The sequence below is a fragment of the Triturus cristatus genome, chromosome 4_1, assembly GCF_964204655.1.
Source record: "Triturus cristatus chromosome 4_1, aTriCri1.1, whole genome shotgun sequence".
Taxonomy (NCBI): Eukaryota; Metazoa; Chordata; class Amphibia; order Caudata; family Salamandridae; genus Triturus; species Triturus cristatus.
The window spans coordinates 895,964,282-895,989,714 of record NC_140585.1 but is presented as its reverse complement, the minus strand read 5'-3'; the positions used below and the strand labels follow the sequence as shown (position 1 = coordinate 895,989,714).

Here is a 25,433-nt window from a genome sequence, read left to right as displayed (position 1 = left end):
GTACCAAACTGGTGCTTGTTTCAAATTCATTTTAACCAATCACACAAAATAGTCATGCCAAGTTTAAAATGGAAACTGCTGTAGCCTACTTAATCCTTACCAGCACTGATGTGAAACAAAAACATTAATATGGTACAGGAAAGAATCAACATACAGAACAAATAGTTACAAAATGTACGAACATGAAGTGACAAAATATTTGCCCCCCCCCCCCCCCCAAAAAAAAACAAGCATTGGCATGGCCAATAGGTCTCACCTTTAGGACCTTATAAGTGTTTGGGTATCCAGCACAATATCCTTGGTGCAACATCAACTGTTGCCTGGCTAAACACTTATAAAGGTCCCAAAGGAGAGACCTATTGGCTATGCCAATGCATTCAAACCGCCTCCTATATGTTTAAGTTCACCCCAAGCACTGAATTTATTAAGATAAGGCTTTTCTGGAAATCTGTAGGACGGTAGGGCTGAGAAAGTCAGTCGCATAAAGGCACAGTTGATGTCTCAGTCCACTCTAAACTCTAGGGACACAGCTATCACCAATGCAGCAGGTGCAGCGGCACTGGTGCCTAGGGATGCGAGACCTCACTGCAACTAATCAAGAATGTCTTTTCCTGCCCAACTAGGATGTAGTAGGTCCCATTTTAGGCTAGGAGAGTTGGCACCCTTGTTGCACCACCGCCATACTGTTTACAGAGAAAGGGACCTCTCCTGGGAGCCAGGCCAATCAGACCCTCTGGCTCGTCCTCTGTACTCCAATGCTTTCTAAGGCTTGTAAATACGCTTAGCCGGTCCCAGTCTATAGCTGATCGACACAGGATTCATTCTCCACTGCAGGGGCATGCTGGGATTACACTGCTGGCCTACAGATCAGACATCTGAGGCCTCGCACCATAACATCCCCCAGTAGTTCCAAGGGCCCTTTATTCTAAATATCCTGCGTTCACATAGAGGAAAAAGCTAAACTACAATTACCAGAATGCACTGAAAGCAACATGATGAAACTGGTTGAAGCGCTGGCACGTGACGCGCTGGACCTTGGCGTCACAGCTAGCTAGAACAGGCCCATCCTCGGGACATATCTACGCTTGGGTGAGCGGTGCGCACCTCGAGTGGACGGGTTACACATTAACCAGCTCAGGTGTGTGCCAGGGCCCTCCGGAGGCCTGTGCATCCTCCTGCTGTGAACAAAGGCCCACGGCTACACAGGAGCCTGTCCCACCCAGCTCCGCAGGCAACGTCCCTCCTCGTTGGAAGGGGAAAATACACCATTTTAATCTTCACATTCCACTAAGTGGCGATTAACTCAATGCCCCCACAATCCAGGTCTCATTCTACAAAGAATCACATGTGGAAACATGGTTTGGACTAATCTTAAACTGCAAGCGAAAGGGGAAGAGAGACTGTGTTTGGGTATTCTTACCGAGTGCCCACATATCGTGGTAAAAGTCTCTTGAGTGGTTTGCTCTAGTTTTGCTTTAAAGAGGTAAACTGCTAATCTCGTGGCCAAGTGGGTAAAGAGTGGTCAGTTGGCAAGTTGTCGGCACTATGTTGCACATAATGCATACAGGAAGCGGCATTTTCGTTGCTATAACAATGAAAGCTTCGCAAGATGGTGGCGGACTGTCCACAGCAAGCAGCATACACGAAGCGGCATTCGTTGTTATGACAACAAGATGGCGTCGGACTGTCCACAGTCCATTCAGACACGCGAATGCTGTTTGCTTTGGACAAATGGAGAGAGCATCCATCTTTGTCCATGCAGACGTGTGCATGTATGCCTTTGGGAGAATTGATTGCAAAAGGTACTCGCATGGCGAGAGCAGTGCATGTGCTGCTATCGCCAGTCGAGACCTAAAAAACCAGCCATGTGTCACTATGCCTCCAAAAATTTACTTTGACTGTCAGCACAAAGTACAAATAAAACTGCTACACTAGTAGGTATTAGATGAGACGTATGGTTTAACTTGCATCCCCCGATAAAGGATGGCAAAAAAGCCTGTGTTCATTAGTACACCGCATCCACGGAGGTAACATCTGTTTAGAGTAAAAAGAACAGTCCGAGTGCTTCTTGATGCATGCAGCGCAAAGCATTACTTGGCAACACATGCGGAAGTGGTCTAATGTAGACTCCATAGGTATCTGCCCACTGTAGTGGAGTGGCTAAGACAGCTTTGCAGTCTTGCTTAACAATGGGCAGCGGCATAGCTTTGCACAAAAATCTAAAGGCACTAGGTACCGTGAAGAGGGTGTGTTTGGAATGGATGACTGAAAAATGTGCAACATCTGGCGTGTGGAGAAGCATTATGGACAAGCTTTGTGTATAGAAGGGTGCAAAGGATGACTTGGGCTCACCAGCTCCATGTAGAGTAGAATGAAATCCTACAGAAATTGTAATGTTCACTCATTAAACCATGACATTCCCAAATCGTTTGCTTAAACGGATTTCATTTTGCACATATTGATACTTCGAGTTTAAAATTTTTAGGTTAACGCACAACATTGTGTACTAGAGTGAGGATCACAGATTTTAGAGATCTGCAATATAGCTTCTTACTTTATGCCACTCCTGCCCAACCATATCTTGCTTTTTTAAGACTCAATGATGATCTGTGCAGCTAACTGTAATGGGTTTGAAGTCTCTCATTGGCGTTGAGAGTTCCATAATACTTCTTGGGGGAAAAAACTTCCCTGGAAAAGGCAGTGCATACAGATAGCATCGTTAGTACAGAACCAACCCTTTACGATTGCAATCGTTTAGCCAGAGCCTGCCTGCACATAGATTTTACTGGGTGTCCAGACACCAGAAGGCTTGGTTGGAAGGTGCTGCCCCTTTAGAGAAACCATGGTTGGCTTCAATGACCACATCAGCAAGGGCTTTCCGTGGTGAAATATCCTTTAAAAAAACTTTTCAAAAAACATCATGTAAAACCTAAAAAAAACTCAATTTTAAGTAAAATGTCCTGCTTTTTAATCTACAAAATCCTTATCCTTTAAGAAATACAAACTACAAACACTACAGACAGTATACTGCTCTTCAGACTGCAAAGGGTTGCTATGCTAGTCTGGGGCCAGGTTTGAATGCCATCAGGTAGTCTTATAAAGGAATGCCAGAATTCAAGATGGGTCACTTTTCTTGCATTGCCCCTACTAGTGGTGCTTTACTGCTACACATTGAGTCTTCGGTCTGGAATTAATAGACATATTATTAACGTGAATGCTAGCCTGGAAGGTCCAGCAAAGGGTTAGCGCTGGGCTACAACCGTGGCCAGCACCTGCAGAGCTGGACTCTGAAGTCAGCAGGTGACAACTTTAGAGGCACTGAAGAGCAGAAAGCTGCCCAAAGGATATAGGTCAGACAGATTCTGGAACGAAGGAGTGGGTCAGCAGGAGTCCCTGCCAAAGATGATGCAGCGTATACGTGCTTAGCTGCTCCTTACATACACAAAGGATTCTTTTCTTATGCCACTTCCTGCACAAGAAGCCTTCCCTACATAAAACATTTTGGAATAGGAGCTGCTTGGTGATGCGGAAAATGTCTCGAACTATTCGTCTCGTCCGTAAGTGGATGTGTAAGAGGAAGACTTCAGTGTCATCTTGAAAAAAAGTATTTTCTCCTTCTACCCACCTTGCCACTTAAATAAAAGATCTCACCAAATACAGCACACAGACAGCAAAACATTTTTTGACATATCTAGATACGAGTTCATAATGCCTGTCCAAGTCATTGCGGATTGAGGAAACAGGCCGACCAAAAGCCAAATGCTGCAACAATAAGGAACTTGATAGACAAATCATTCTCATTAATCAGTAGATCTTAAGACACCCTAAGGCAAAAGGGCATTAATATTTTTTTTTTTTTAAAAGAGAATATCTACATTTGGCCATTTCACATGTACAGCAGGACTTGGTGAAGGATAAGACTCGAACTCAAGGAGCCATTTATGATCACCCTAACGTCTACCTTTCGACTAAGGAAGTAACCAAAGGGCGCAGATTTAAATTGCGTTGATGCAAATTATATTTCCAAAGCATCGTGTTCGCCACCCCACACAGATAATCCATACGTAAATGCGGACGCAAGTATGTTATTACTGGTATCTACAAAACACCACATGGTAGGACCACAACTTTTGTACACAAATGTGAAGTAAAAACTGCTCAAATAAACATGATCTGACCCAGAAGACGCAGTGGAGATCATTGTCAACTGTCACCTAGCAAGACACCTTAAAGCCTACAAGTTACAGAAGGAAGAAAAAAAAGAGCTCAGCTAAGAAAGTTGATGAAATTGGTTGTACTTGTGAAACAATGACAATTCATTACTTAGCAAGCAATCCCTATGTTTACAGACAGCACAGCTCTATCTGGAGAATGCTCAATGCAAGCTGACCAATCTACCACACAGTTCACTGCACAGTATAACATTGTCAAATCGGGCAACTAGAAGGTACCGTACGTAGCAGGTTAGGTGAAGGGGAACATGCACTCACTGGCAATGGGGGCCTGGCCCCACCCCGCTTCTCACCGTTAGTTAGGGTAAAAGGCCTGCAGTAGGAACGACAGGAATGACGGACTCCCGGCAAGTGTAATACTCAGTCGGATTGTACTTTCAAGTAGCTGTGGCAACCGTCTTGGTGCCCGCATATGGGGTTGCTGCTAGCAAGAAAGCAAAAGACACACAAATGGACGGAATGGAGAACAAATCAAACATTCACCCCTGGTCAAGAGATCTGGGTTAAATTCATCATTCTTTTGATCACCATGACACCCCAGTTTAGATCCAGTCATATGCAAATCAGTCATGACCCTGCTCCTCATGGGTACAGTCTAGCCCGAACTGCCAAGCCAGCACCTCTCTGGACCAGAAACGAGCATCTTTGTACCGGTTTCGGGGTTTCACCCCTCATCAGCCTGGCTCACTTGAATCTAGTGCCACAGTAAGTCCAGGACTAGCAAGAGGCTATTTCGGCGGGAATCGAGAAAGGTGTAGCTCTCCGTGCTGTTCTCTAAAAAGTGATACACTATGTCTCAAACCAAAGACTTTTTACCAAAGATTCAAGGCTCAAGTGTAAGTTTTAGCTCCACTCTACAGCAGCACCCTACATCAGGGTCGGACTGGCCGAAAGGGCAAGCACGCAGCCCCTGTAGGGCTGCGCCGACAGATCAGGACGTGGGCCGAATTTTTTTTTTTAGCTAGTTGTGTGCCTATTTTATGGTCAAATGGGCTGGGTTTGTAATGCCGATTTCCCTGTTACTACAAACATGCTTGCAGCAAACACGGAGTCTCCCACACCGTACAAAATACCCATACAGCGTGTCTTTTTACAAGTTCAAAAGTGGCCTGATTTGCAAATGGGGGCCACTTTCTTCGGAAATGGGGGCCACTTTCATTTTAGTGCCCGGCCGAATATTTTGTTTCAGTCCAACATTTAACTACAGGCTTATCTTTGACTACAGGCTTACCTCTCGTGGTACCCTACAGTCTACATTAAGAAATATTCGTGTAAGAGCACGGCTTGATGCAAGATGGACTGGCTGTGAACAACGCACTAGACCCCGAGGAGCTGACCCGACTGCTGCGCATCTTCACACGGAGCAATCAACAACATCTCCGCAAACACCGAGGCATCCATCTAAAGGAACAGTTCTCGGCTGAAGCAGCATGTGCTGCTGCAACTACGGTGTACATTATACATCATGCTGTCACTCTCCTGAGCAGACCCGCTCCTACCAGCAGCCAAGCACATCAAGATCCGCAGCTTGAAAGCGGAGTCCGAGTTGGGAACGACAAGCTCACACACAAGAGATGTCAGAAGGCGAAGCTTGGCGCAGGCCTGCAGTGTCCGCTCCCAGACTCCAGTATACACCTCGGCTGTGGCGCGTGCAAACAGTGGTGGTCATTAAAGCCCTAGAATCGGGGCCGAGCTGCACTCAATGCCTGTATGTGTTATGGTAGGTGGGAGCTTGTGGAGTTTTTCACGTCTTCAATTGAAGAGCTCTATTGCAGACGCCCTGTTTAACAAATGCTTCATCGGACTGATGCATTTTACTGGAAGCGTGACATTACAAAAAAATAACTAGGAAAGGTTTTTTGTTTTTTTAAAACACCTAATACACACGGCTTTTCGAACTCAACCTGGCAAAAATTTAATGCTGAAAAAAAATTCGCAAAAGCATTTTTAGCTGGTAAGTATTTCTGACGAGGGTTTTGTGCATACAAGCACCCGCATCTCTGAAATGATGGGCTGTGGCTGTTTGCCGCCTGACGCTACTGAAGAGAACACAAGCGTGCACATTTACAAAATACCGCTAGATGGCGATGACTCGCAGCAAACATCTCTCGCACGAGGTCTGTGGTTGTGGGCAGAATTTGCACACCTGTTAGAGTTTAACTCCATCGCTAAGCGCGGATCGGGGACATTCTGATTAGTTTGAAACAAACGGTAAGGTAATACAGAACGTCAACAAAGCCAAATTAAAGCGGAATAACAGGTTTCCAATACAACTATAGTACGCTAAAACGGTGTTAGGAGGTCTTTCAAAGACAGTATGTACGGAATGGGCACAGCAACAAAGTCTACAACAATTAAAGTATTTTAAGGTAACGTTCTCGATCCTCCTTACCACCACCATTGCAAGTGGCTAACTGTACACCTCAGTCCAAGAGAACATAGAAGACCAGTGCTTCACACACTACACAGGCTGCCAGGAGCTCTACATTTAAGCCTGGTGCATTGCCCTCAGATATCCAAGGTCCCTTAAAGCTAAACAATCCTTGAACAGGACACTACGCCCCAGACTAGGGCCTGGACGTATTATTCTTTGGTGTAAGAATACGACCATTGGTGGAACAGCGTTCTCAGAGCACACAGTGAAACTTATTAACTCCTCGCCAGCTAAGATATGAAGTATGCAAGACCATCTGAAATTCAGGAAGGAAAGCATAGACCTGCCTCATGAGGAGAAAGATGCAGAAACACACTTGGCATGGTGGCATCACAAATGACCAACATTCAAGGTGAGAAACACTCCTCACACAAGTTTTCCAAAAAGCCAAGGGGCTACCAAAATAATAATCTAACAACCAATTGTAATAAGTGTAGACCTAGACAATACTTCTACCTTTTAGCAATCCTGAAGAAAGCTATCTATCCTGATCGCATGATAGATTTGGGCTGGAGAACAATCGCCCATAATCAAAAAACAATAGGAGATGTCTATGCTTTCAAGCAACCCACTTAAACCAAGACACTCGGTGACAAAGAGGACAAGCACCCAGAGCATGCAGAGACCTGCCACAAATGCTGGCATCACAAAGTTCTCCAACCACACACAGGATAAGAGCACCACTATGGTCACTCATGCAACACCAAAACACTTGCTGTGCAGACCTCATTGAAAGCACAACACCATTACAACCAAGCATTCCAACCATGCAGCCTGCTACCCGTCTTATAACATACTTTATGCCTCATAATGTGGAATGAAGTGCTATACAAATGCAATTACAAGTACCAAATGCAGGCATACTGACAAAAGTGAATAAAAGTCCATAAGGCACACAGGGGCAAGACTAAGTGATCTGCAGCAACGGACAAGCCTACAGGAAAAGCTTTGTGTGATACCTATAGAGTGCACTCCTACTCAAATGACAATTCTGTCTTTAGAGTTGCACATTCAAATACTCAACAGTGGGTGTTACGACATCCTCCGAACTTTAAGAAAATGGAACAACGCAGAATAACACTCGCCCAGTGTAGTGCTAGGGGCACTCCTATGGTTTGAAACCACGTGATGACCTTCAACTACCATTATTTTAATAGACTTTGTTGTTTTATTTTAGCCTAGCCTGAATGTACAACAATTTACCTGCACGCGCATGTTTCTTTTGAAGATTTCTCTCGTATCTCTGTAGTTTTAGCAGATTGGAAGCTGTCACAGAGTAGAACAGCTTTTCCAGGAACAGAATGTGTGGGATGTGCATTTGAAAGCATGAGCGAGAGAGTTTTGAGGAATATACTTCTTGGTCTCGAAGTGCAGTGTTGCTCAAATATGCATTATGTTGTACATTGGGAGATGAAGTGTGTGATACTATAGGCAGTGATGCACAAATGTGCATTGGGTTGTACATTGTGAAGTATTATGAAGTTGTTTCTATTGGCTTTGACATGCCCTCATGTCACCTTGAAATCTGACTGTCTTGCTGGAGCTTTTTTCGGGCTCAGGCATGCCCCCAGTTTACTCAAGTTGTTTAGGTTATTCACGTTCAAGGTTGCTTTGTTTTTGGAGATTGTTGAGTGTACTGCCGGAGACTTTTGTAGGCTTCGTGAAGATGAAGGCTGGAACATGTGAGAATGCAGAAGGAACGTGAGAACTCCTTTGCCTTTGGAATGCTTACATGGAAAATGGCCAATTCCAGTTTACTCCGGAGGGCCTCAAGACTAAATTTGACTACTTCCCCCAAACAGTAGTGCAGCAGGAGGTACATTTGGAGAGTGGTGGAGAAAGGGGCATGGCCTCTGACAACTTCTCAGCAATTCAGCTCCGTGGGTGTTACTATAGGTTGCAGGAGGGGTAGTTGGCCCGCAAGGACCTTAAAGAGCCAAGGGGACTTAATCCCCCAACTAGTAGTGACTGATGCACAAAACTGCCCAAAGGTGCTATTCTCTGTTGTCAAAAAATTGACTGGTGCTAACTCGATCCCTCCTCCCCCGGCACTTGATGGCACTCAGTGTCAGTCCTTAGCGGATTACTTCATAGATAAAGTTGATCTTATCTATGAAAATTTCACTACACCTCCAGGTACTATGTACACTACCCTTGACATAGTCCAAAAATTGGAAAACAATGACACTGATGCAGTAGTCACTACTTGGCAGCCCTTAGACGCCATTTCTTTCCTCTCCTGTTTAAATAGTGTGAGATCGGGCTCCCCACAGGACGCTCTCCCGGCCAAAATATTAAAACAATTAGACCCCCTTACTCATCCCCCCATCATTAAATTACTCAACGCTTCTCTGAGCGAGGCCCATGTCCCACAACCTTGGAAACACGCCATGGTTGTACCGTTATTAAAAAAACAGGGTGCAGATCCTTCAAATCCTGCTAACTTTCGCCCTATATCTTTGTTGCCAATTTTCTCAAAGATATTGGAGAGACATATAAATTTTCAGCTCTCCAAACTGGTTGAAAACACTGGATTTCTCCATCCTTCTCAGTCGGGCTTTCGGCCTAGGCACTCAACCGAGACAGCCCTCCTGGGGGTGACAGAGAGTCTTAGGCACGGTGTCGATCAGGGAAACACCATGGCGCTCATCCTGCTGGATTTGAGCGCAGCTTTCGACACCGTGTCACATTCCATCCTCATTGACTCTCTGAAATCTCTAGGTGTGGCAGGCCAGGCCTTGGCCTGGCTGGCGTCTTTCCTTAGTGACCGAAGCTTCCAAGTGTTCTCTTCTAAAGCTGCCTCCGCCATTTGTCCTTCCACCCGTGGCGTCCCCCAGGGCTCAATTCTTAGCCCTTTATTATTTAATATTTATGTTAAACCCTTGGCAACCATAGTCGAACAAGCTGGGCTAACCCTGTTTTCCTACGCAGATGACACCCAGATTGTCTTCTCCTTGTCAGGGAGAGACGTAAACAACATCTCCGCACTCAAGTCGGGCCTCATTCTTGTGGCCGACTGGATGCGGAGAAATTGTCTCAAGCTGAATGGGGAGAAGACCGAGGTGGTCATTCTGGGACAGAACAAACATCTTTGGGGTCCTCGCCATTGGCCCATCGAACTGGGAAATGCGCCTATACCATCTACTGCAGTTCGCAACCTGGGCGTCATTACTGACGACAGGCTAACTATGAGACAACAGGCTACTAAGGTCTCAGCCATCTGCTTTTCAACCTTGCGATGGCTTCACAAGATTTTGTGGATGCTCCCCCTCTCCTCTCGCAGAACTGTAGTCCAGGCACTTGTAACATCACGCCTGGACTATGGCAACATTCTCTATTTGGGCGCAGATAAAGCTACTATACATGTGCTGCAGGTGGTGCAAAATGCGGCCGCGCGCCTGCTAAAGAATGTCCCCAGACGCACCTCAGCCACTGCCGCTTTGCGTGACCTCCATTGGTTGAGCATCCCAGAACGCGTTAAATTCAAGGCACTCTGCTATATGTTCAAGGCTAAGCAGGGTAGCGCCCCAGTATATGTTCAGGGGCTGGTAAAACCCTATAGACCCCTGCGCTCATTAAGGTCATCGGACATTGGCAATTTCACAGTACCAAGATGGAAGCTGGCAAAAATGGGAGGCCGCTCCTTTTCCACTCTTGGTCCTAAATACTGGAACTCCCTCCCATTGGCATTAAAATCTGAGACCAACTTACTCCGCTTCCGTAAGGCTTTGAAGACCCTGCTCTTTACTAAGCGTGACCAATAGTCGGCAGAGGCCTTAAGTCAAGGTGACATTCTCTTTTCTTCTACAGTCTATCCCTGGCGCCGGGAAACCCATTGTGGGTAGCTGTGCGCGGTACAAGCTTAAATAAATAAATAAATAAATAAGTAGTGCGCCAGGAGGTGTGTTTGCAGAGTGGTGGAGAAAGAAGAAATGGCCACAGAGCATCTCTCGTCCTAGTGGGCCAACTACCCCTCCTGTTACCTCCAGTAAGTCCCATACAGCAAGATTGTTAAGAGGTTTTTGGAGGCCGAGCCCCCTTCCCCCACCACTCTGGAAACGTGGCTCTGCTCGTGGTGCACTACTGGTTGGGGGTTAAAGTCCACTTTACTTCTGAGGGACCTTATGGGCCAAGAAGCCCTCCTACCTCCTGTGTGCCCTACACAGCAGAATTCCTGAAAGCTGGTCAGAGGCCCAGTCCCCTTTCACCACCACTCTGCCAACAAGATTGCTAGTTAAAAAAAAACAGAAATTCACTGAAAAAAACAAAAAGGTTACAGGGACATTATAGTTGGGAATTTGTTTTTTTCTGTGAATTTCTCTGGGTTTTTCAATCTAAGGTTACAGGGACGTTATAGTTAGGAAATGACATTTAAAAAAAAAACTTAGAAATTCACTGTTAAGTTAGCTGAGCTAACTATAACGCGCGCCCCGCAATGCAAGGCTTATGAACTCACATATTACATCACTCATGACATGGTCACTGCCATCACGGATGACATCAATGAAGTTTAAAAACAAAATACTAATTCCTAACTATAACGTCCTTGTAACACAAACACACACACAAAAACACACACACACACAAAAACACACACACACACACACACACACACACACACCAGCCCCCCCCACCGGCAATTTTCTCTATTGTGCCTCATACACTTGTGGATCTTATAACATCTACACACCCATCTCATATTTGTCCTACAAAAGAACTGCAATTATCTATGCTATTTTAACGAGTTTCCACATATGTATCTGCAGTATTACTGTTGTGCTCTATTTAGCACCTGAAGCAATTCAGTTGTAGTGTACAAAATACAACTGTAAACATTCTGTAGCATTACTTTCTATTTCAAAGCACAAAGCGGACTTTTATAGTATCAAGATGTGTCGGATGCCAACAGAAAACATGCTAGCAAAGCATGCTTGCTGACAATTTATGGTACAGAGCACTTAAGCGCATAAATGCTTATATTCTGCTTATATAGAGATGGCTCTTTGCTTTGCCAATGCCAATGATGTGTTTGATGGGGTTAGTTATAAAAAGGTACAGGATAATGGTTGAGGCTTAATCTTGGGAGCCACCTTTATAAAGATTAAGTCATTTTTCAGAAGCATAGCTATTGGCACAAGTGCCAGTTAAAGGCTTTAATTTGAATAGAAATTGCTGTCTTTTGAACGACTCAGAGATCCTTTTTTGTTTACACCAAATTCAAAAGCTAATAACTCTCTGCTGAGAGGTAGCAACAGTTGATCGCAAAATTCGTTAGACTGTTGCATCATAGCTGCCTTCCAGGCCAAACTGACATGGCTGAGAGCCATTGACAGACCAGAAATCAAAGCTGCAGGAGGTAGAAGGAAAACAGGGATGGTGGTGTGGGTTGGTTAAGGATGACAGGTAATGCTCTACCCTAGATGCATTTATGACATGGTTTGCACGCTTGGGAGGGTTCATGTCGTTTGTTAACTACGGCATCTGTGTCCTTTACACTAGGTCGATCATACCAGTTGTATACTGTGTGTCTTTCCCGTTACATCCTTCTTTCTGGATCTTCTTTCACTGTGTTACTGGTGGAATATGCGACATTGAGTTCATAAAGTTGTTGCCTCGAAACATTGGAATCGTAAACACCTCAGTACTACGTTGGAATAGACAAGCAGGTGTCCCCTCCAGATACAGATACCCAGTATCAGCTAGTGAGGCCCAGATTGCTTGGCTCATGAGGTTCTCCATGGAGTCCCCCAAGATTATGTTCGTTGCTGGAGTGCTCTTCTCCTTCCCTTTTCGTTTTTCTTATCTTTAGCAGAGAAAACCAGGTGATGATCTGTTCTTGGGAGCAAGGCAATATGCTTGGCTACTTTCCGAATATTTCTGCACCACACCATTACTGTTTTCATTGTTATTACTGTGCTCTCGTTTTGAACACTTTTCTTAATGGCAGGGTTACTGCCTCTGTATGCCTGAACTGAACAGATTATCTTTTTTTGTAAATAAATGATAAAGTGGCAAGGTATTTTTCACATTTTGGTCAAGGAGGAGAGGTCATGTTATCTATGGCTTCCCCTTTACTGCTCTATCCCTGCACAGCAGTTGAATGCAGGTGCATATGATTTTGGGGCGAACAGAATATAAGTTTATAGATGGTTAAAAAGTGAACTATGGAGTTTTTCTCCTCGGGGCTCTGAGAGACAGGCAATTCGAGCTTCACTCTTCGCTATTTTATGTCACTCAGAACCCCTTGGTGAAAAACAATACTGTACTTCATTGTTACTATTCACAGATTGTTTTACACTCTCGTGGTCTGAAGTCGCTCAGTACCCCTGGGTGAAAGACGTGTTACCGATATATAATTCTATATTTTACGCACTGCTGCTAAATACAACTATTGTATAATTATAAGCAAAAACAGAAATGTACTTCTTGTTTCCAAAGAATTAGACAACCTGTGGCAGAAAAACAGGATGTATACAGAAGCCAACCTGTGAAAGGTTGATCTATAGCTCACTGGTTGCACAAACACACATTCTAAAAGACCCATAGATATTAACCAAGTACATTCCTAATTCCATTGCCCCCTGGGTATTTTTGGTAAGCATAAACGCAACCGAAATTAAGCTCCATTTAACCTGTAAGAACAATCATTTATACCAAGGGTGAGTTTTCAAACCCAGATATTTATTGGGACTGGTTGGAGAAGCGAGCTGGCGGTCCATTCATCTCTCAACAGTACAAGTACTATTGAGGCAGTGATTCATCGGAGTCTAGTGGAACTGGAAGAAATAAAGGCAACTGCATGCGTCAGCTAACAATCTACTTCAACACCACAAATCGGATGGCAGGACTTTCAGGCAGCTTGCACTACATTTGCAAGGAACAATGAAAGATTCAAATGGCTTGTGTTCTGGCTCTGTAGGTGGCAGTCAGATGAGCGATGGAATGGCCTCGAAGGGTGTAGCACTATCACCAGGTGAGGATTTTATATTGTAGCAGAAGTAATGTCAACACAGATGGTGAAGTGAGGCCGAAGTGAGGCAAGCACCAGCAGTTCAGGCAGCTTCACTGCAAAGTCTGATATGGGTTGTGGGGTAATCAGCACTCTGAGGACAATCAATCTTCATGGGCTGTTTGGTGCCCCAAATCAGCACCAGGCCTGAACTGTTGCAGTCCTCGGGATTCGCCAAAATCTGAACTAGTCAGAAACTGCCCCCGCAAACAAGTGACTATCTTATAACTTTGGTGAAGACAAACCCCGGTAACTTACCGAACCCCAATATTTGTATCCTTCCCGATTTTTACTTCATGTAATCTGACTCCACAATTCTCATTTATCTAGCGTTAAGAGACACCACCCTCCCCAATATTAGGCTCATTAATTAGCACAGTAACATACATATAAGAACTGGAACCAATCAACAACTGAGTTCTGGATCAAGAATATGTTTATAGATTTATTTCATAATTGCTAATATAAACGATACAGAAAAATGCATAGTTTGTCATGGAAGGAACACAAAACCATAGCAAAAAATCCCTATTTAAGCAGTTACATCTCTCCAGATTCTAAGTGTCAAACTCATAACGAGTACTGATGACATTTTACGGGAGTAGAAAGTCTCAAAATAACTGGGTAGTCCCTGGTAGAAAATTAGAAGTCGCTCCATAACCTTCAACAAGTGTTTATAATATATAAGCAGTTCGCATAACTGCAGATTCAGCATGACACGCTCATAGTTAGGACACATTGGCATATCAAAAGCAGAGTATTTAATTTAAACTCATAGCACGACCCAGTTTCTTATGGCAAAAGAAAATCTTCTGCTCGCTTCCTCAGCAACAGCACTTTGGAGATGTAAAATATACGATGAAACGTCACTCAAACAAAAGCTGAATGAATTGTTCTTCTGCGGGCCTCCATCGGAGCTTCCAGCGGTAATCCTTCAAAAGGATATACAGGGTACACAGTGGAAAGCTCCATTCACAATGCACGCTTTCCAGAACAATCAGCATTTACTAGGAGAGGAGACGTGCAGCGGGTCTCTGATTGGGAGAGGGGAATGAGCAGGGCAGCAAGATGGGCAGAGTATCAGGAACTCCATCCATTCTAGGCAAACAGAGTCTCGCGCGAAGAAGGGGCAGCCACTGTGCGTCATCAATCACACCTCCAACCGAGAGTTGTTTCAACTGCATCTTCATTAGTTCAATCAGATACGACCATATGCATTATTAAAATCACCAATTCGTATAAATAATTTCTCAATCAAATTTGCACATAGGAGAATACTTTAAGAGCACTGCTCCCATCTCACTATAGCACCTTTTCTGCTGTAAAGTATCTATTGTGGTGGCTTGCTCAGACTAATACGGATGCTGCAAAAGGTGGCCTTCAACAGGACTGCCTCCACCAGGACTCTGCTGCAACGGGGACAGCTCTGCACATCCACTTCTGCCTGCAAATCTTAGGTCCAACAACCAGAAACTAAATGACCTCAATAGGAACGTCCCTAAAAACATTTCTACACTGAATCTTCCATACACGGAGGAAAACATGACCGAGAAATGTAACGTACATTCGAAGAACAGCGCATAAATCAAAACAATTTAACAGGTCTATATCAAACTTGCCCATGCCTGGTATTGCTCCCGCTGTAAATTTACAACACACCCATGCCAGTGGCAGAAAGGAGTGAACTTGGTTAGCGCAGTGTAGTGCCTCTCGAGTCCGAGGCCTTCACGTTCATATTTCTCACTGATGTGGCAGGGTATTGACGTTTTGGTACACTTCCATGTAAAGCATGGGATTACTGCAGATCACGGTAATTGGGTTCCCATGGATTTTCAATTCCATTTCCCATTACCGGGACATGTCCTGAAGCAGCAATGTGGATGAACTACCTACCTGCTGCATATAGGTCTCATGCAGGTTATGTGCATCAGCGGACAGCAAAGGCTACGCTTGCTGTGGTCAGAGCGTGGACACGCTTTAGACTACTAGCACCGTCTTAGTTTAAGACCCATGGTTTTGGACAGCATTCATGAATGGGGTGCAGTAGCCATTAGCATGCTTGTCCCACTAAACCCAGTTTAATGTGAAGTGGATTGAAGGCCCGCATTCTCCACTGCATGCACACAGTTTGTCAGACTGCACCCAGTATTCATGAAAACTTCATTTGAGCTTTGATTGGATGTAGCGAGTACCTAAACTAAAGCTAATTTCCTTGACATACGAAACTCCCAGGCTAAATTTCCAAGAAGCCTGTGAGATTTAATGAGCAGTCAAACTCAAGTCAGTCGATCATTCTACTGAGGTTATTATGTGTGAGATATGGATACATTTTGGCATCATCGACTTTTAATTCAACAAATTTTACGTGCAAGTAATGTGATGTCAGTTGAAAAAAATGGTCAGTGGTCATAAGAAATGGATAGATGAAGGAGGTAATTGGGATGTTTGATCCCAGATAGGAAACATGGACATTACCAAATAGTTCAACACTCTGCCCAAGCACACACTAAAGTCAATGTAACAGCTTGTACATTGACTTTAGTGTATGCTCAGGCAGCGTGTTGATATCAAGATTGATCCTTTTGGGTCGCATTGAAGGGGTTTGGGTGGTTCCCCTTTCCTTGGAGCACCACGCTTAGATACTTGGCCTCCACATACCCGTGAAGAGTGAGCGCCAATTCCACATGGTGGCTCATCGCCCACCACATAGCATAACCAATTAGTTAACTATAGTGGCGTTGCTTGCACAGGCGATAATACTCTGGGCATCCCAGGAAATCTGGAGCAGGAGAGTAAGAGGGAAGGAAGACTGATATCTTGCATTTATAAAGCATATGTGTGCCTTGGGCACTGGCAGGAAGTTGAGCATCCAGGGCATACCGGACATCCCAGGTTGAGGTGCACGAGATGGGGGTGCAGGAAACGTGGTCGAGTATAAATTACAAATAAAGGCAGCTTAAACATGTCTTGCGGAGAGGAATAGGAGTTTATGCAGTGGCTTAAAGGGAAGCAAGAAAAATGTGCCAGTGAGGTTTATGGGATAAGAAAAGGCATGGAGAAATTGTAGTGGCATCTCGTCATGCAAGATAAGCAGGATACCCACTGAGGATACTGCCCAGTAAGTGCAGATTACAAGCAACCCAGATGAAGGTCCTCAAATTGACGCTCTTCGAAATGCGGGTACCTTCTTTGTTTTGGCCAGTAGTCAGATCTTTTGACATTCCTTCCACCTCAAAACGAAAAATCCTCACCTAGCGATTAAGCTGGAGCTCTAGCAAGCTATTTTGCTACACATTACTAAAGGTGCATTAATAGGCCTGCCAATCCCATCGGACTACATTAACAACTGCACAAGATAGTGAAGCATTTTTATAATTTAAGTCTGCATGAACTCTCAAGACCTACCTCGCGGTACAGGCAAGATATCGATTCAAAATCTCCTCCAAAGAAGCCCCAACCTCCGTAAACCTTCTATGGCCAAAGAAACGAACCTAATCTCTGCAATTTCAAAGCGTTCCCTCATCTCACTCCTTTCTGCCTTTCCCTTCTTCCCCTTCTGCTCTTTCCTTTAGATAATTCTCTACCTAAAAGTCCACAGCTCTCCTTTCATTTTTTTCTGCAGTACATAAAAAGGTTTATTTTGCGAACATAATATAGACTGCGTCTAGAAGCAGGACCCTTTACATTTGTTGCACATACCACACAGAGATTTGGCGGCTTTCAGCAGCTAGAGTCCAGAGGAAGCCTACTGGGCCTGTGGGTTTCTCATAATATTCATAATCCCAACAGGATGGTAATAACCATTCTAATCAGAGATAAGATAATCATAACAAAGCCAGTAGAGGTTGAGAAAAAGGATTTAAATGAACAAGACTCCCCTGCTCCCTTTTGTGCATGAAACCGGTACAGGTACATATGAGAAAAGTTTATACTTTATACCCCCAGTCTTTGGTTTCACCATCAATGGTGGCAATAACAGAAAGAAAGTTATCCTGAAACGTGCAAGCATATGTGAATTTAAACCAACGAGGAGGCAGCCCCATAGGTGGAACTTGGGCTCCGAGGTTCTCAGAAGGTCAATGGGACCAGGGTGCAACAGATTCCAGTAGAAAACAGAAGCCAGGAATGCAGTCACTAAGGCCAAAGAAGATCAAACCATCAAATGGCCAGTATGCAAAGGAGCCACTGAGGCCCAACAGCATGGTACACAAAGATGTCAGCAGGTCAACAGAGAGAATAGCAGACAGAAGGGTGTGTAAAGAGCAGTCTGGTTTGTGCTGTAGCATGTGTTGGTATCAAGCACAAGGAGTACTTTCAGTAGCTAGCAGAGTAGCACTGCTCAAAATGGTGGCACGCCCGCGACTGTTGGATTTATTCACGGTGTTGCCTATATGGATCCCCAGGGGAATGTTCAGGGAACTGGACTCATTGATCACAGGGTATCTATGGGTCCGGGGACACAGGTGTGTGGCGTTAGCTATGTTGCAATGTCCGCTGACGGACTGGGAACTAGCAGTGCCCGATTTTGAGGCATTCTATATCGCTGCACAGCGCCAGTGGTTCACACAATGGATGGCGGGTAGACTGGACTAAGGCCAGACACTCAGCCCATTTGTTCCCACAATTGATAGACTATTGAGGACGCCCACAGGGGAAAGATACAGGAGAGATCCAAGTGATGCGCTGGTGCTGGAATCGCAGTATACAGAAGACTCGTCGGAAACTACTGTACTCCACAATCCTGCCCCTTAGGACGCTCAACACATTGCCTCCTGGTGGAATGTGGAGAGGGCAGATAGAGTGGGCAGCAGCTGGGGCAACAAAGGTAGGAAATCCGTACCGCGAGGGGGAGATCCTCCCCTTCGAGGAATTTAGGACGGAATTTACTCTACCGCAAACTCACTTCCTGCCAACAGCAATCCGTAAACACTGGAATACAGGGCTGACAGAACCACAACCACATAGGCTCCGTCAATACACTGACATCCTGAGGCACCTACAAAGCAGTGATGGCCCTATACAGGGCAAAATGGGAAGATGGCACTATTACCATTATATATGCTTCGCAACAAACGGGAGGATGACCTGGGAATCCCCATTCCATTAAGAGACTGGGTTAAAATACTAGACAAAGTACCGGAAATAACCCTGAATGCTAGATTTAAGTTGATTAACTTTTATGTCCTGAATAGGGCCCATCTCACTACAGACCAAATTAATGGATACTTTAGAGTGGACAATGCAGTCTGCCCGAGATGTGGAGATATAGGAGCCAATTTCATTCGTATGCTTTGTAAATGCCCAACCATGCAGTACTACTGGGAGGATGTAACAACTGCCATGGTGGAAGTAGTGGAGATGGAGGTGCCATGCTCCCCGGGTCACTGCCTCCTGGGATGATTGTCCCATACATTGAAAACGAAAATCATAAGTAGGTTCTAGGACCAACCTTTTGTCTTAGCAAAAAGAGATTACCAGGAACTGGAGTCCACAGGGGCCCCTGGGCCACTTGTGTGGAGGACGGATCTGGAGCGATGGGCTAGCTATTAAGGGGAGGTTCTCTTGAGAGAGGCTAGAAGGGGCATAGGCATACAGGTTACAGCCCTCGCCTGGGTGACACTGGTTGACCATTTGAAGAATCCTGAGCCTCAACCACAAGAGCCTCCCGCTACCCCGAAGGATCCCAGACCACCCCCCCCCCCCTCACCCCGTCCGTACCCGCAGGTAGGAATGACCAGTAAATGAATACGTGACAGTGCACCCCCATATCCACACTCGTGTAAACAAGGTATACTAAAGGACAGACGCCTTTATCTAATTGTGTGCTACAGAATGGACTGTCTTGAGTTGACCCCCACCTACCGTGAAACAAATAACGAACTTTGGTGCAACTCAGCAGAGGGAAGGAATTGGGGGGGGGGGGCGTGGGGGGGAAGACAGTTAGGTTCTTCTAGGTGAGATGTTGCAGTATGTATAAATATAAGTTTAAGGGTAAATGCTTATATGTTATGCTTAAACAAACCCTTATTTAAAAAAAAAAAACTAGCATGAAGAGTAGGTATAGAGTCAAAAAGAGTATAGGAAGATAGAGCTACTAAAGTTCAGTAACGGTGCTTTAACCCCTTGTATGCTCATGACGAGCCCAGCTCGTCATGAGGCACAGTGGAGCTGTGCTCATGACGAGCTGGGCTCGTCATAACGGTTGCGCCACTCCCACGCGTCATTGATTCCCCTCCTGTGCGGGAGAATCAATCAGTGGGCGGAGTCGTGACAAGCCCAGCTCGTCATGAACACAGCTCCACTGTGCCTCATGACGAGCTGAGCTCATCACGAGCACAGCGCCTAAGCCCCCACTCCCCCCTCCACGCGGGTGAATTATCCCCACGGCGAAGGGGTTAAAGTGAATGGGGTGCCTTCATGGTGAAGGTCCTGAATATGGAGGCTGTGCCAAAGTATCAGGAAGAGACAAGGTCTTGACGCTGGGAGTGGGAAAAGAGGTTTAGGGATTTTCAGGAGATGTGGTATTTGTGAAAAGTGGGGGCTAGTTGAGCAGCGAGATGATAATCGGCGCAGGGGTATAACCAGTGTTTAATTTGTAAAAAAAAAAAGGAAAAAATTGAAGTCCATGCTAGGGCTCACATCAGGAGGCCACTGCAGCTTACATCTCCTATTTCCTCTACCAGCACTGACAATGACCGTACCACCACAACTACAAACCATCACACTCCTACAAGTATGACAATTTAGACCATTCCAGGCCCTCAAAGCTATAAGAAAGGCGAGAGCGGCAGCTATTAATAATTTTATGAATATGGACTGTTGTTGTGCTTAGCTCTAAACTAGACAAACCATGTGACAGACTATCATAAGTGCCAGTGTTGCCAATGAAGTGCTGGTGCCGAGCACCAGAAGCCATCGGCTCATATTAAGCCCTTGGCTTAACACAAACACCCTCTTCAAGGTGCCCCAACTATTCAGGGGTCTCATTCAGCCCAATGACTATATGAGATGCGTTACTCAGGAGCCCCTCATCCTGCTGGGGAGCCCCATCAATTTGTGTTCCACCACTGAATCAGATGTGCAGTGATTTTCAACTGTTAATTCACACGTGGGAAAAATGTAATTAGAAAATAACGCATACATGGACTAGCTGTCAGACATGTGGAAGCCTACAAAAAGTACAAATGGATCCTGGGAAGTTGAATGGTGTTTCTTTGCATACCTGAGAAGTTTTCAAGCGTACACACAGTAAGCGGAGACAAAGGTTTTGGGGAGTGGAAAAAAGGTGACTATTAACTCCTTCGCTGCGGCGCGAATTCCGCCGCAGCGCTGGGGGGGTTTGGGGGGTTGACGGCGCCGCTGTGCTCATGACGGAACCACGCCGTCATGAGTCACGGGCGAGCTGTGCTCATGACGGCGTGCTTCCATCATGACTCCACCCACTGCGCTGATCGCCCGCACAGGCGGGGAATTAGCGCCGCGTGGGAGGAGCGGCCGCCAACGGCCGCAGCATGGCGGAACCACTCCGTCATGAGCACACTGCGCCTGTGGCTCATGACGGAGTGGTTCCGTCATGAGCGGGGAACGGGTTAAAGATTATGTTCATGGGCAGGTTGTTTTCAGCAGGGAAAGAGGTCAGTAGTAGATATTTCTGTGTACTGTGAGTAATTAAAAGTAGATTTGTGTTTAGCCTGTGTTTTGCATGCACCAATCAGTTACAAATTGTAGTATGATTTGTTACTTGTGAGAAACTGAGTTTAGAACAGAGTATGAGGAAGAAAATCATGAAGACATCAGTTAATTCCCAAGATAAATGTTTAGTTAACCGAACAATGTGTAATTATATCTAACAGAAGTCGAACTAGAAAAGTGGGGATCTGGAAGTGGAATATTAAAATTAAAAAGCTGATGAAGAGCGGTGTATACACACAGAGGATGCCCCAAGAAATGGTCTAGGATATGGGGTAAATGGAATGCATTCAGAGGAAATATATGTGAACCCCCACAGGCAGAATCAATCTCGGATGTCAGTTCGTAATGGGTGTCTCAGACTAATATATTTCTATTTGGCTATGTTGCAATACGCTAAGTTGGAAATGAAACAATCAATTTTTTTATGTGCATGAATGAGCGACGAATATTGATATTGTACTATATAAAAAGATGAGTACGCTTTAAGATCTGATGTTAACGTACAACAAGTGGATTATGTTTGGTTTTGGTTTGAAAACATAAAAAAATATTTTATTTAAAAAAAGCTGATAAAATATGGCAAAACTAGCCCTTCTAAGATACAGTAAAATGTATGTCTTAATCGAACGTGTCGCATTTAAGGGAGCTTTCCAGAGACTCAGCAGCCAAGATATGTAGGAAAAAGACTGGCTCTTGACCATGTGACTTCATACCCCTCAGACTTGTGTTCCATCTATGGCCAACAGTTTAAATGCGGATCTTAAGACCTTTAGTTTAATTTTTGTGAAGAATTTTGGATGCCCAAACTTATAAAGGCAGTTACTGTGGTTTGTCATTGCTTTCCAATAGGTGGGATACGTGGCGTTTTTCCTCGAAAACTATGCCTTATATTTTTTAAATGAAGGCTTTATAATACATCAGGAGGTCTGGACTAGATCCCTCCTCGGTGTTTTTTCTGGCTCAAGTTCTTCAAAGCTATCCTGGGCATTTTTGACGACCAAATAAAAGAGTTCAACTCACTTTGAATCTTGTTTATTTGAGATGAGTTGAACTCCAAGGGGATAGCATTGAAAACAAAAGTAAACTTAGGTAGAATAGCCATTTTTATTACGTTAACCCTCCCTATGAAGGATAAAGATAAACAGGTCCATGATTTCAATACTTTCCTCTTTTCTTTAGTTTTTACTTGCAGATTCACCTGGGCTATTTCGTCAATGTTTCTTAATATTTGGATCCCAAGGTATCTTATTTCCCTCTTAGACTCAAATTGGAAGGCGGGTATATTCCACTGCATTATCTCTGTTTTTTGCTGGTTTATTTGGTATCCAGATATTTCACCAAAATCTGCCAGCAAAATGTTCATGCTATTGACTGTCTTAATGAGATTACTCGAGTAAACCATCAAATCATCAGCAAATAACGTTACTTTTATCTCCCAGTTGTTAAAACTAAAAGGAGTAATATCACCTGAGATTCTAATCATATTAGCCAACGGTTCTATATATAGATTAAAAAGTAATGGGGAGAGAGGGCACCCCTGCCTCGTGCCCCTTTTAATCTGAAAACTATTTGTTGTAGAACCATTGATCAATATTTTCCCAGTCGGGGCAGAATAGATGTTTGCTATTGCCCTAGAGAAGTGTTGACCTAAATTATTATATTTGATGACTTGATGTAGATAAGACCAATTAACTCAGTCAAAAGCCTTGGCCGCGTCAAATGTGAATATTGCTAAAGGTACCTTCTCATGAGTAGCAACATCTATGGCTCCTATCAGTTGATGTGTAAGATCGTGCAACTGTCTCCCTCTGATAAAGCCCTTCTGGTCCTCATGTATTAATTTATCAGCAAGAGAACAGAGTCTTATAGCCAGTACCTGGGTAAAGATTTTATAATCTGTATTAAGAAGTGAGATTGGCCTATAGGATTCGCAGTGGCTGGGGTCTTTTCCAGGTTTTAAAATAAGGCTAATTATTGCTTCGTTCCAGGATTTAGGAATTAATACCTCAAGAAAGAAAGTATTGAATAGATTTGTCAATATAGGACCTAAGAGATCTTTCAGGACGGTGTCGAGTTCATTTGGTAAGGCATCAGGACCCGCTGCTTTATTTGTTTTTAGATTTATTATATCTAGGACCTCCTTCTGAGTAATCTCAGCATTTAGGGTACTACAAGAAACGCTATCTAATTTTGGAGTTTGTGACTTAATCAGATAACCATCAACTGTTGTTTTCAGGGGAGCTAAGTCCTCCTCATATAATGCCTGAAAAAAAACTTCAAATGCTTCTTCTATGCCTGCTTTATCCTCAATTAATTGGGTACTATTACCCTTATGGATAGCTACTATCCTGTTTAGATTAGAATCAGTCTTAAGCTTCCATGCTAAGAGTTTTCCACAGTTCTCCCCCCTCATTCATAATTTGACAAGGAACTAGCTTGCCACCTTTTTCTTATCTTTTCCTCCAGGAAAAGTGACAGTTCCTGTTTTTATTCAGACTCTCACTTTTTAAAATATTTTGATCTTCTTCTGAAGTTGTACCTTCTATCTTTCCTTGTATTTCTAATAGGTCAGTTTCTAGTCTCAAAATCTTAGATCTCTTCATTTTATTTTTACCTGCTGCTACGCCAACTAGTGTTCCTCTGATAACTGCTTTAAATACTTTCCACACTATCATGTCTGGGACTTCACCCCCACTATTTTCCTTAAAGTAGTTTTCAGTTGTAGATCTTAAAATATCAATAACTTGTTGATCTAATAAAAGTGTCCATTCTTACGTCCACCTTTTTTCACTCTGAGTTGACTCATATTTTATATTTATTTGGACTGAGGAGTGATCTGAGAGGTGTGCAGGGTTATGCTGAACTTTACTGACTTTATTGCTTAAAAGTTTGTCAACCAAGAAGAAATCTATTCTAGAGGCATGACCATATTTATAGTTCCTATAGGTAAACTTATTAAGTCGATTACCCCTAGCTTTCCATATATCGACTAGACCCAGGTCCTCTATAAGCATAATCAAGCATTGTCGCATTTTAGGTAAGTTGAGAGTTTTACTAGGGGGGTGTCTATCTGTTTTAGGATCTAGTAAGATGTTAAAATCTCCTCCAAAAATGATTGGTGTATGTTGCGACATCAACTGCGCGTACAAGGATAACAAGGGTGCGGGGTCATCTATATTTGGACCATAATAACCCACTATAGACAAAGCACAATCTCTATATTTGCTATGGCCCATCTTCCTCTTGAGTCTACAATTTGTGCGACCAATGTGCAATGTGGAGATTTTCTAATTATAATAGAAACACCCTTGGTATTACATGATTGAGTTGTACAAACTGATTCTCCAATCCAACTCTCGGACTTTATGGCATCTAGCCATTCTTCCCTAAGGAGGTGGGTTTCTTGTAATATAATTATGTCTAGAGTTAGAGGTTAAAGATACTCAAAGATTTTTGCCTCCGCCCCCTCGTTCTTAAGCCATTCACATTCCATGTTATTATTTTCAGGTCAGACATTAAACTAGATTTTGCCTGGATTGAGCTTCGACCCCAATTGCTATACCTTTTGCATATCGGACAAATATTTCATTTTTTATTTTTCCCCCTATGCTCCCCACCAAAAGGAAACAAAGCAAGTGAATAAAAGTGAATAAAACACAATTCTATAAATGTGCCCACTCTGGAGAACCCTCCCCACTATCATGAGCAATCCTAGTTGCCCAGTTTGAGAACCGCAACCGAGGAATTGTTTGCAACAAATTGGCTCATTAAACTATTTGTCTCTATTAGATTTCATACGTTCCAAAAACAGTTCTACTTCTTGTCGGTCTCTTATGTTATACGTTTTATTGCACCACATTATGCGAAGAAGTACTGGAAATTTCATCTGCAAGGGAGCTTTCCAGAGACTCAGCAGGCAAGATATGTAGGAAAAAGGCTGGCTCTTGACCATGTGACTTCATACCCCTCAGACTTGTGTTCCATCTATGGCTAACAGTTTTGAGAGCAGATCAGACAAATTGTTAAGGCCCTTCACCAGTCTGAGTAAATGTGCAATGCTTAAACA

General features: G+C 44.0%; 1 protein-coding gene across 2 annotated transcripts in view; it reads right to left on the bottom strand.

Moving 5' to 3' along the window:
* The window catches only part of SND1 (staphylococcal nuclease and tudor domain containing 1), a 2,043,911-nt gene that overhangs the window by 1,904,444 nt on the left and 114,034 nt on the right, over window positions 1-25,433 (bottom strand). The gene's annotated exons all lie outside the window — the stretch shown is intronic.